Below are 13,687 nucleotides of genomic sequence, written 5' to 3'. Positions count from 1 at the left end.
TCATCTATTTAAATCTTCAAAGATTTTATGTTTTTGATGATATTCATAGTCTTAAATGATGTTGATAGACTTAAAATTTGTTGGAATGAATGTGTGCCAAATTGCCATTCACAACCAAGATTTAAAAAAAAGAGTCTGCACTCCAAATTGTCGCCTCGGCGTTAAAGTTTAGGATGTATATATATGACCACATTGCAACAGTAATTATGGCCACGTCAGCTTTACCGAGGGTTGAGCCACACCAGAACTCTCTAACCTTGACTTTTATTTAAAACATAGCTAGTAGAAAAAGCATATTACTATTTTTTGCATATAAATATTTACCGCGTCAACACCAAGCTTCAGGAAGAGTGTAATATTCCATATACAATCCAACTTAATTAAAACAATAATAGTAGTAACAATAAATAAAAAACAACATAGCAAAAAATAGCACACACCTAGTCTGAACCCAACGTTAAAACAGAATCCAATAATAGTAACAATAAATAAACAGTAACATAGCAAAAAAGATCACAACCCAACATTAAACCAGAGTTCAATTTTTCCCCCTCAACTTGTCTCTTCTCATAAAAATGTCTACTGCTTCACACGGCCGCGTCATCTCCGAGATTGAAGAGCAACCGGCCTTACTCCTTCTCTAAATGTATCGTCTGGCTTACTGGGAGTCATGATTGTGAAAACATGGACCGCATTGTGTCGCAACCTGAAAAAATACAGTGCGAAAAAAAAACAACCGGCGAAGAAAAAAGACAGGAGAGTCGCCACCGTGCGTTATTTATCCCAAAGGAGGGAAAGGAAACGCTCGAAGTAAACCTGAAAATAGGAAAGAAAAAGACAAGGTCTCGCAACCAAATCTTGGGTTCGGGAGTCGGTTATGCGAAGGGAAGGTATTAGCACCCCTACGCATCCGTAGTACTCTACGGGATCCACTTATGCGGTTTCTGTTTAAAGGGTGTGGTTTTGCCTAATGTGCTATTTACTAAAAAGGTTGAGAGAAATGACTCGCGCGGATGTCGCATCCACTGCATACGTACCTCATCTGAATATGAGAATCAGAGTCTTCGTAGCTCGGCTGACCTATGGGTTGGGGGTAATTGTGCTCGCTAAGACATCGCGTCTTATGCCTACGTATCTCATCTGGAATGAGAATCAGAGCAAGCCGTAGTTCGACTAACTACGGGGTTATGGATTATGTTACGGGGTGAACAACGTTACTACGCAATCTACCGGATGCTCGACCTTTGGAGACTTACTCGCCTGTAGTAGAAGGAGTAAACGTGTTGCTTTAGGTTTTAGGTTTTGTTTGCGTTGTAGGAACGCGCATGCAAAGAGGAAGTCCTAGGCGGAGGAACAGTGCTACCTAAATTGGCATGCAAACGGGAGACTATGCGAAGCCTCGCATCCTATGGGGAAACAATCACATCACACAAAACATATATCTTGAAATAGAAAAAATGCCACCAAGGGGCTCAAACATTGCCTCCTATCGAGGTCTTCCAGCTAAGAAACAGTAGAAATAAAAGGGAAGAAGTAAAATACCACACGGATCAAGATCCGAAGTTACAGCAATTAAAGGATAAGCGACCCTGAGATTCTCCCAAGCTGATGCCATCAAAGAAAACCAATCAGTACGGGAAATCGGAATAAACCTCCGGAGGGTATCCCTGCGAGAATATGTGAGCCCTCACAAAAACTCAACAAAAGGGGTTAGGCAAGCAGGATGAAATCAAAAGATAACAAGGCCATGGCAACACAAAGAACAGGTTAGAACAAAACGGAATAAAAGCAGATACTGTCACATTCGCGACTGCTTCGCCTAGCGAAAGCCTAGCGAAGCTTCGCTGCGTGCTCGCCTAGCGAAGCGGCTAGCGAGCACCTGCGGGATTTGGATTTCCCATTGGTACCTGCACGATGTTAAAGATTCCAGATCCTATGGCATTCACCTCATAAACGAAATTGTTAAACAGTCAAGGCATAAATCACATATTCATACACAAATATAACCCTGTGGGCCAAGCCTGAGGTTACCTCATATATTCAGTATTCAACCCGAGGCATAGAATAATAGGAACAGAGGCATACCTGATGAGAGACCTGTTAAAATTGGAAGGCAAGGCCGGATTGGCGAAGTAACGTTTAGGGTTTGCGCGGGGCGGAATGAACTTCTCAGGGCTGCCCGAAGGTTGCTGCAGAGTAGTTCCTAGGTTTGAAACTCCACGTGAACTCCAAGTCTATTTCTCAGGGAATTTCCAAGTGTCTGAAACCCTACTGAAACTCTTATATTTATAGCTGATTTTCGTGGACTTGTGGGCTTGGAATGAGGGAGACCCAAGTCCAAAATAATTTGTTATATTTTAATTATTTATTTAATTTTTTTTTTTTTTTTTTTTTTTTTGGAAAAAATGAAGGGTAAATTTTGGGGTATTACAGCTGCCCCTATTCAATCAACTGGAGACCCGGAAGGAAGATGACAGCTGCTTTCGTGCTTTCGAGGTATCAAGGGATTGAATACAATAAAAGCCCAAAAATTTGCACTGAAGTGAAATCAAGTAACAATGTCTGTCAGAATCGGCAAAGAGGTGGTCTTGAAAGAAGAATCCGTCTGGTACGGTGAGAGTCAGTCTGAATAAAGAATGTTAACTTGCATACCAAAATAAATGGTAACACAGAAATAACCATGGCCGGAATGCCGCTCATCAGTCTGAATACTGGAAAGGACTTCGATCTGAACATCGGAACACTGGCCGGGACGCCACTTCGATCTGAATATCGGAAAACTGGCCTGAATGCCACTTCGGTCTGGATACCGGAAAACTGGCCTGAATGCCACTTCGGTCTGGATACCGAAAAACTGGCCTGAATGCCACTTCGGTCTGGATACCGGAAATTGGCCTGAACGCCACTTCGGTCTGGATACCGGAAAACTGGCCTGAATGCCACTTCGGTCTGGATACCGGAAAACTGGCCTGAATGCCACTTCGGTCTGGATACCGGAAATTGGCCTGAACGCCACTTCGGTCTGGATACCGGAAAACTGGCCTGAACGCCACTTCGGTCTGGATACCGGAAAACTGGCCTGAACGCCACTTCGGTCTGGATACCGGAAAACTGGCCTGAACGCCACTTCGGTCTGGATACCGGAAAACTGGCCTGAACGCCACTTCGGTCTGGATACCGGAAAACTGGCCTGAATGCCACTTCGGTCTGGATACCGGAAAACTTCATGCCTGTCAGCATCGGCAGAAATAGGGAATGATAATAGAGGCGGCGCCTGGGCCAATGACACAAAGTTAAGTCATGAACAATCTTCAGTCTGAGTAGTGGAAACAACTTCTAGCTTATCACTTGGGATACCGAGAATGTTTTATGCTTACATGCGTATGTTTGAATTTTTCAATGGCGTAATGCTCCATGAAAATGGAAATGCTACGCGATTTGGAAGGATGCAATGCAATATGATTCTACATGCAGGGATGCGAAATGCTGGGTAGAATGCCAAGCCGAGGCAAGGGGATCTGCTGGGGAAATGATTACCATCCTCTGGGCTCTGGCCAGGCTGCTGGAGATACACACCACAATGAACTCTGTGGGGAGATGACTAGCCATGCGGTGTTCTGGCCATACCGAGACTCTGATCGGGGAAGGAATGGCATTGGAAGCCTGCTGCTGAGGAAAGCTACAATGGTTCTGGCAACCACGATTTGCGAGAGATGACTCAGCAGGGGGAGCAAACACTGATACGGTACCGAGGTTCTGCTTCAAGGAAAGAAACCATGGATCTGGCATTGGGACTATCGATTTGGCATCGAACTCTAAGGAGCAGCCACTTCTGCTGGAAAGATACAGTCTGGCACTGTCAACTCCGCTGGGGATATATAGTCTGGCACTGTCAACTCTACTGGGGAGTGTATGTCCTGAAACAAACGCTTGGGGAAGTACAGTGGTGAAAACCTGCTGGGGATTGAAGAATCCAACGCTCTAATTAGCTCTACAGGGATAAGACGCCGAAGTCTGTTGGTGACTTCTGGGGAAGATATTCACGATCATCTGCAAAGGGATTTTAAAGAAATGCCCCGAGGGTATCTGTTCTAAATAGACGATCCAAGGCACTCAAAATTTACAGCAATTTTAAATGTTTACTGAGCATGTACCTGTAAAGCCCTTATGTGTCATGATGCAATGTTTATCAAAAATTCGGACGTCATTTTCGCAAACAAAACAGTAAAATGAAAACGAAAACAGAGATATACTGAATAACATGATTTTATTGATTGAATGGCCTCTGAATAGGCATTTACATTAAGAAGCAATCCCTGGAAAGAGGTAATCGCACAATAGATAAAACAAAAATTAATCTAATGGCAATGTGAAGTGGATTTCTATTGGGCTCCAATTCTGCTATGACTTGCCCGTCTTCAAGATCCTCCAGATGATCAGCTTTCTGAAAGAGTGATTGGACTGTTTCCTATCCTTCAAAAATTTCCAGTCATTGGCACGAGATGAGATTCAGAGCTACTCAGAACGCAGTCATTCGCTTAATCCCTAACTTTTGCCTGGATCGCCCTTTTTGGGTTTTCGATCCACCGGGATACCCATTTTTGCCTAAGTTGCCTTTTCAGGTTTTCAACTTACCGGGTGTACAATCTTTTTTTTATTTTTTTGATCCCTAATTTTTGCCCGAACCTTTCCATTTTCTTGGTTCGCCGGGATGCCCATTTTTGCCTGGACTATTCTTTTTACTGTCCAGCGGGTCTATTTTATGCGAAGTATTTTTTAACTGCGTCTGAGTTCACAGGGGAAGCGAAGTCTTCACCCTCCATAGTTGCAAGCATTAAGGCCCCACCACCAAAAACCTTGGTGACAATATACGGTCCATCATAGTTAGGAGTCCACTTGCCCCTGTGATCTGTCTGAGGAGGAAGGATCCTTTTCAACACTAAATCTCCGACTTGGAAACAACGAGGACGCACCTTCTGATCAAAAGCTCTCTTCATCTGACTCTGATACAACTGCCCATGACAAATGGCTGCCATTCGCTTCTCTTCGATAAGACTCAACTCATTGAACCTTGTCCGAATCCATTCAGCTTCATCTAACTTGACATCCAACAGGACTCTTAGAGAAGGAATCTCCACTTCAACAGGTAGGACGGCTTCCATACCATACACAAGGGAGTAAGGGGTTGCCCCTGTCGATGTACGTACTGAAGTGCGGTACCCATGCAAGGCGAAGGGTAGCATCTCATGCCAATCTCTGTACGTAACGACCATCTTCTGCACAATCTTCTTTATGTTCTTATTTGCCGCCTCAACAGCGCTGTTCATCTTAGGGCGGTAAGGGGAAGAATTGTGATGCTGAATGTTGAAGTTCTGACACAACTCCTTCATCATTTTGTTGTTGAGATTAGAACCATTATCAGTAATGATTCTTTCGGGAATCCCATAGCGACAAATAATTTCTTTCTTGATGAAACGGGCAACCACATGTCTGGTGACATTCGCAAATGACGCTGCTTCGACCCATTTGGTGAAATAGTCATTGGCAACAAGGATGAAGCGATGCCCATTGGAAGCAGTCGGCTCAATCTTTCCAATCATGTCAATATCCCACATGGCAAACGGCCACGGCGAAGACATCACATTCAGAGGATTCGGCGGTACATGCACCTTATCAGCATAAATCTGGCATTTATGACACTTCCGAGCATACTTGAAACAATCTGATTCCATGGTCATCCAATAATAACCCGCTCTCAACAATTTCTTAGCCATTGCATGTCCACCGGCATGAGTACCGAAGGAACCTTCATGAACTTCCTGCATTAACATGTCCGCCTCGTGTCTGTCCACACATCTGAGCAAAACCATGTCGAAGTTCCTCTTATACAACACATCGTCTTTGTTCAAGAAGAAACTGCCTGCCAATCTTCTCAAAGTCTTTCTGTCATTGTTGGATGCCCCTGCAGGGTACTCTTGATTCTTCAGAAAGCACTTGATATCGTGATACCAGGGCTTGTCATCGACTACCAGTTCAGCAGCAAACACATACGCGGCCCTGTCAAGGCGCATCACATCGATCCTGGGAGCATGGTTCCAACGAATTACCTTGATCATGGAGGATAGAGTAGCAAGTGCGTCTGCCATCTGGTTCTCATCACGAGGTATATGATACAATTTTACCGTTGTGAAGAAAGTCAACAGTCTTCTCGTGTAATCTCTGTAGGGGACCAGAGTGGGCTGGAGAGTATTCCAATCACCATTCACTTGATTAATCACCAGAGCTGAATCTCCGAAGATGTCCAGAGTCTTGATTCTCAGATCAATGGCTTGCTCAATGCCCAAGATACATGCCTCGTACTCAGCTTCATTATTTGTGCACTCAAAAGTCAAACGAGCGGTGAAAGGTATGTGGGCACCTTTCGGAGTTGTAATGACAGCACCAATTCCACTTCCTCTAGCATTGACAGCCCCATCAAACAACAAAGTCCACTTTTCGTTCGGATCAGGTCCCTCCCCAACAACTGGCTCTTCACAGTCTTTCATCTTGAGGAACATGATGTCTTCATCAGGGAATTCAAACTTCATCGGCTCATAATCATCAATCGGCTGCTCGGCAAGGTAGTCTGATAGAATACTACCTTTGATGGCCTTTTGCGACGTGTACTGAATATCATACTCTGTTAAAATCATTTGCCAACGAGCGACCCTTCCGGTGAGAGCTGGCTTCTCGAATATGTATTTCACTGGATCCATCTTAGAAATCAACAAGGTAGTATGGTTCAACATATACTGCCTCAGTCGGCGAGCAGCCCAGGCCAAAGCACAGCAAGTTTTCTCAAGCTGCGAATATTTGATTTCACAGTCGGTAAACTTTTTGCTAAGGTAGTATATGGCATGCTCTTTTCGACCAGACTCGTCATGCTGTCCCAATACACACCCCATCGAGTTCTCAGTCACTGATAGGTACATTATCAGAGGTCTCCCAGGAACTGGAGGTATAAGGATCGGAGGTTTCTGTAGATACTCTTTTATCTTCTCGAAAGCCCTTTGACAATCTTCATTCCACCTGATATCCTGATCTTTCCTCAGCAATTTGAAAATTGGCTCACACGTGGTTGTTAGGTGAGAGATGAACCTTGCAATGTAGTTCAACCTCCCTAAGAAACTACGGACTTGCTTCTCTGTTCTTGGCTCAGGCATTTCCTGTATCGCTTTTACTTTGTCGGGATCCACCTCAATCCCTTTTCCGCTAACAATAAAACCCAGCAATTTTCCCGATCTCACCCCGAAAGTGCACTTGTTCGGATTAAGTCTCAGTTTGAATTTCCTCAAACGCTCAAACAGTTTCTGCAAATTCACCAAATGTTCTTCTTCTGTCTGAGATTTGGCAATCATATCATCAACATAAACCTCGATTTCATGATGAATCATATCATGGAACAGAGTTACCATAGCTCGTTGATATGTTGCTCCGGCATTTTTCAGACCAAACGGCATCACCTTGTAGCAGAAGGTGCCCCATGGGGTTATGAAAGTTGTCTTTTCCATGTCTTCTGGTGCCATCTTGATTTGGTTATAGCCAGAAAAGCCATCCATGAAGGAGAATACCGAGAACTGAGCTGTATTATCCACCAAAACGTCGATGTAAGGTAATGGGAAATCATCTTTAGGGCTAGCTCTGTTCAGATCCCGATAGTCGACACACATCCGTACCTTTCCATCCTTCTTAGATACTGGGACGATGTTTGCAACCCATGGCGGATAATTGGCGACTGCTAGAAACCCTGCATCCAACTGCTTTTGCACTTCTTCCTTTATCTTGACAGCCATCTCTGGTCTTGTTCTTCTGAGCTTCTGCTTGACCGGAGGACAACCTTCTTTGAGAGGCAAGCGGTGTACCACGATGTCTGTGTCCAGCCCAGGCATGTCCTGATAAGACCAGGCGAAGATGTCAACGTATTCTTGCAACAATTCAATCAGCCCTTTCTTCACATTGTCTTCTAAAGCAGCCCCTATCTTGATTTCTCTCTTGGCGTCCTCGGTGCCGAGATTAATCACTTCAACAGACTCTTGATGCGGTTGAATGACCCTTTCCTCTTGTTTTAATAACCTGGTGAGTTCTTCAGGGAGTTCACAATCTTCATCATCCTCTTCTTCAGCTTGAAAGATTGGATTTTCAAAGTCGAAGCGAGCCATAGCAGAACCGTTATCAATAGGATCCGGTGATGTGCATCTGCATGAGTGATGGTATGTGCTTATGAGTGTGAAAAAAAATGTGGAAACTAAACAAAACATTGCCATTTTTTTTTTTGAAAAACTGCAAAAAATAGAAAGACAAGGAACGAAATATTTGAATGCGAAAAGACGTCATTTATTTATGATAAAAAAATGCAAGTGTCACATAGACGGGCCCTACAATGAGTCGTTACGCCCTGGGTGGAACGTAAGACTTGGATATGCATGAATAAACAAAGAAAATTACTCTTCAAGAAGAGTGACTTGAATAATCTCTTCAGAAGACCAATTGTTGATGACTTCACCCGGGATCCTCGGACGCACCCAGTTGTCGATGTCGCAGTCACTATCCCCATCTTCTTCGTTGACAGCAGAGACTTGACCATACTGAATGATGCCAGCACTGGAGAAAGTGATCGGCCCCTGAAATGTTGAAGTTGTAGAAGTCAGAGCTGGCTGGTATCCAATCCCGAACTTATCTTCCTTAACTGGTAATTCCAACAGACGTCCCCAACCGGGAGCAACACCTGAATCCACCACGGCCTGTGCCTGCTTAAAGGATGAGATAGAGGCACCCGCTTTAACCTCTTCCACCGGAGCTGCATCCTTGATTTGAACTGACTCAAAAGCCTGACATAGAGTCTCATGAATTTCACCTTCTACTTCTACATACTTGAATGTAGACAGGTTACTGACCAGGATGTCCTCCTCACCACAGACGGTGATAATTCGTCCGTTGACCGGAAACTTAACCTTCTGATGTAGAGTTGAAGAGACTGCCCCAGCATTATGGATCCAAGGCCGACCCAGCAGGCAACTGTAGGAAGGACTGATATCCATCACGTAGAAGACAGTGTTGAAGGTTTGTGATCCAATCAGAATTGGCAATTCCACCTCTCCAAACACCGATCTCTTAGAACCATCGAAGGCTCTCACCATAAGATCTGAAGGTTTCAAGACCAAACCCTCTACTTCTAACCTCGACAGGGCCCTCTTGGGTAGCACATTGAGAGAGGAACCTGTATCCACCAGAACATGAGATAACATGGTGTCTCTGCATTCCAATGAGATGTGCAGAGCCTTGTTATGATTGCGTCCAGCTGGTGTTAAGTCAGAATCAGTAAAACCCAACCCGTTGCTTGTATGGACATTGGCAACGATCCCTTCTAGTTGGTTCACTGAGATCTCCTGAGGTACATATGCAGCATTAAGAACCTTCAGAAGTGCCTCCCTGTGTGCCTCCGAACACAATAGGAGTGAGAGAATGGATATCTTGGACGGAGTCTGAATCAACTGATCGACTACCTTGTAATCGCTTTTCCTTATGATTCTCAGAAGCTCGTCCACGTCCTTTGCAAAAGTGGGCTCAGAACCATCTTGGGGTGCAGAGGTACCCTCATTCACGACTTGCTTGCCTTTGGTTTTCGCCACAGCATCAGCATTATCAGCTTGGGTAACCGGTGGTGAGAGCAATCTACCACTCCTGGTGAATCGCCAGATTCCACCAACATTATCCACTGCGGGACCTTCAAGTTCAGGCTTCTGACCCTCTTCTACTTTCAGTGGCCGTTCCACCTTATGATCGTGCGTATACACGCTCCCCCCATAATGCCACGGAATGGCCCTTTCACTGGTGAAGGGTAAAGGACCAGGGGTTGTGATGGTCATAGTAGGTCGTCGCACTGGTGGCGCGGGTTGCGCTTCTGGCACACTGATCTGATTAGTTGGATAGAAAATAGTTATAGTTGCAATGTCACAGTCGTACTCAGAAACCTCATTTGTTGGAGCATAAACATCCGAAACATCGGAATCAAGTTCAAATACAAAAGAGTCAACCATATTGGAAAGAGTAAATACATCATCATGGACTGCAGAATCAGCAGGAACAACATCTAGGAACTCTTCAGTAGCACCTTCAAACCCTTCTTCCTCGACCCCTTCCATAGACTCTCGGACAGACAAATCTTCAACCTGGAGGATACCCTTGTCGAGCAAGGCCTGGATACCCTGCTGTAGCTTCAAACAACCTCCACTCTGAGTAGCACAATCCAAACAACCCTTCCCACAACCGGGGAAAACATCGGCCTTCAGCAAGCATCCTTTGATATCCAACAATGGAGTCTTCAACTTCAACACATCCTTAATGGACTTGGCTTCTCCTTCTACCAAATTAACATTCGCACCACCATGCTGCGGCATGGGATTGTTAACGACATTCGGAGCCGGTGCAAGGTCGATGGCCTTTGAATCTATGAGGTCTTGAACTACGTGCTTAAAAGCTTTGCAGTTCTCAATGTTGTGGCCAGGTGCCCCAGAGTGGAAACTACACCTAGCGTTGGCGTCGTAACCCACCGGAAGTCTACCAACAGGAGGAGCCAGAGTGCGTAATTGCACAAGCTGTAGTTTTTGAAGACTAGAAAGCAACTGGGCGTACGACATTGGAATGGTGTCGAAACGCCGATCCATCATCCTTTGTCTCTGTTGATAAGCGGGTCTGTTACCCGGTTGTTGCTGCTGTTGATACTGAGCTGGTTGACGCTGCGGTGGTTGTTGTTGTAGTGGCGCTGCAGCTGGAATGGTCACCGCCGCAACATACGGTTGTTGATGATAATTCTGAAAATTATTCCTTCTAACACCTCTGTTCTGATAGGAAGCCAAAGAATTCACTCCCCCCTCTCTCTGCTTATGCCCTCCAACGAACGACTTTTTTACCCCTGATGAGGATCCTCCTCCACTTTGGATCTTGCAGGTCTTCAGGTAATTCTCCACCCTCTCTCCGGTAGCGACCACATCAGCAAAGTTGGAAGCATTGCACCCCACCAGACGCTCCAGATAAGGTCCAGGCAACGTATTCATGAACATGTTGGCCATTTCTTTCTCCAGCATAGGGGGCTGAACACGGGAAGCTGTCTCCCTCCAGCGTTGAGCGTATTCCCTGAAGCACTCATTGCTTTTAAGAGACAGATTCTGAAGTTGAGTTCTGTCCGGAGCCATGTCTGCATTATACTGATACTGCTTCACGAAGGCCTCCGCCAAATCCCTCCAGCAACGGATGTGGGCTCTGTCCAGCCTCATATACCATTCCAAGGATGCCCCAGCTAGGCTGTCCTGGAAGAAGTACATAAGTAGCTTCTCGTCATCAGAGTATGCAACCATTTTACGGAAATAGGCTTGCACGTGAGTCTTGGGGCAAGAGTTGCCCTTGTACTTGTCAAAGACCGGGACTTTGAATTTCGGTGGCACTCTCACACCTGGGACCAGCCCTAAGTCAGCAACGTCTACTCCCAAAGGATTCTGTCCTTCCACTGCCTTCAACCTCTCTTCCAATCTCCTGAACATGGGGTCTACGCCATGACCCATGCCAAAGTCTTCCTGAAGTGGGGGAAACTGATCGTCCTGATCATCATGAACGGGTTGTTGACCGGGGTTGGCGTGCGGGATCGGGATAGGCCCTGGTCCACTGGGTCCGTTAACCTCTCCAGCTGGAGGATCAGTCACTGTCTCTGGTTGAGCAGGGGGATTCCCCTGTATTATCTGCCTGAGCTCTTGTTGTCCCTGAGCCACCCCTTGAACCACATCCATGAATTGGGTCATGCGGGCCCTCATCTCAGCGAGCTCTGCTTGTACACCTTCCATTGTTCTCTGTTGATTCCTCCGGGTACCGTATCGGTGAATGCCTGAGTCAGCTATCCTGCTAGTGGAACACCAAACAATATGAGAACACCGCAGCGGTACCTGTTATGCAAGATATGACAATGAATATGTAAATGTAATGACATGTTTATCAATTCCAAAAGGTATTCTACCCCCTTGATTCCAGTCTCACATCAGGTGGGTAGTGCAAGAAGGCCGAGTCATGGATAAACTTCTGAGATCAAGATGTAATAAAGGGAAACCATCATACAAATGAGTTCAAGGAAAGGGTCTTAGCCAAAAATACATCAAAGGAGGATCTCCACAACAAGCCTGTGGATCATCACTACATAACACCAAAGCAGTAAGTAAAGAGAGGAACAAGCAAATCAGAAATCAGCCTCCTGTATGCAACCCATAAGGACCGTTCCTCACTTCATCCAGTAGCGCCACCGTGTCAGGATGCTCTGGAGATTCTGTCAAATGCCGGATAAGCAGATTCCTCTTGCGAATGATCCTATCCAGTTCGTTGATGTGTTCTCTGTAGTAATTCCCATCATCTTCTCCAAATACCTCTTCAAGTCTGGATTTCTTCAAACTTGCCAGCGTCTTGAGTTCTTCGATATATCCTTGAGCCTCATTGAGTTGATCTGTGATATAACCATTAGTTGATCGGGTACACAGCAGCTCATGGTTCTTCCCCTTCAGCAAAGTCTTCAATTTCTCTATCTGACCAGTCAGTTCAGCCACCGTCTCTTCCTCCTTTGTCTTCCGAGAAGTTGAAAATGCATCCCATCGCTCTTGCCACCCAGCTAATTTACCATGAGCATCCATTAACTGCTGCTTGACTCGCCTCAACTCAGAACTGGATGATCTCAAGGCTTCGTCTGTCTTCCTGAAGAAATTCACCTCCACAGCAAATTTCCTTTCGGCTTCCTCTTGCAATTTGACGGCTTCCTCCTTCTGATATTCTGACTCATGGAATCGATGCATACAGTCTTGCAATTTCTCCCTTAACTCCGAGTTCTCGATTTGAAGTCCTTCCGTGGTGTTCTTCAACTTGTCATACTCCTCTCGGCTCGCCGTTGCTGACTGCTCGAGAGTAGGTGAATACAAGGGTTCTTCAATAGGAAACGGTAGACCAAACTCTTCGATTCTTCCTTGAAGCCATTCTCCATACTGAGGGTAAGCTCTACAATCTCCTTTCCCCAGAACAATTCTTCCTTTCTTGATCACCTTGAGCCAGGCCTCAGCTGCCTTACGGGATACCGTCAAATCAGGCGAAGAATGGAAAAACAGAGACTCTTCCACATCCTTTTCCACCGGCAGAGTTCTTAAGGCATATCCAAACTGTCTAACTGCAAGAGAAGGATTATAGTTGATTCCTCCTTTTCTTCCTACCAACGGAACATTCGGGAAGTTCCCACAACTGTGAATAATATCTGCCCGAAGCAAACTCCGGTCAGACCACCAAGAAATATCTTCAGCTCTCAACCCCATCAATCTCTTTGACCAACTCAACGAGTCCTTGACATCAATGAATGCTCCTGACTTGGGTAGGTGAGAACTGAACCACTTATAGAACAAAGGCGCACAATAATTCAACAATCCTCCTTTTCTATTCTTATTCCTGTGGTGCACTGAATGAAAGAAATCTCCCAGCAAGGTCGGCACTGGATTTCCCAACACGAAGAGGCGTATGGCATCTACGTCTATAAATTTGGCGACATTAGGGAACAAGACAATCCCATACACACAAAGAGCCAACACAGCATTGAAACCCCTCTGGTCACCATCTTCAAGCTTCTTCTTTGCTT

At 45.4% G+C, this 13,687-nt stretch overlaps 1 pseudogene; it reads left to right on the top strand.

Moving 5' to 3' along the window:
- Positions 1-206: 206 nt before the first annotated feature.
- LOC127122169 (probable metal-nicotianamine transporter YSL7) overlaps positions 207-13,687 on the top strand; it is a 34,764-nt pseudogene continuing 21,283 nt past the window's right edge.

Source organism: Lathyrus oleraceus, chromosome 2 (assembly GCF_024323335.1).
Source record: "Lathyrus oleraceus cultivar Zhongwan6 chromosome 2, CAAS_Psat_ZW6_1.0, whole genome shotgun sequence".
NCBI lineage: Eukaryota > Viridiplantae > Streptophyta > Magnoliopsida > Fabales > Fabaceae > Lathyrus > Lathyrus oleraceus.
This window is presented reverse-complemented; position numbering and strand designations above follow the sequence as displayed.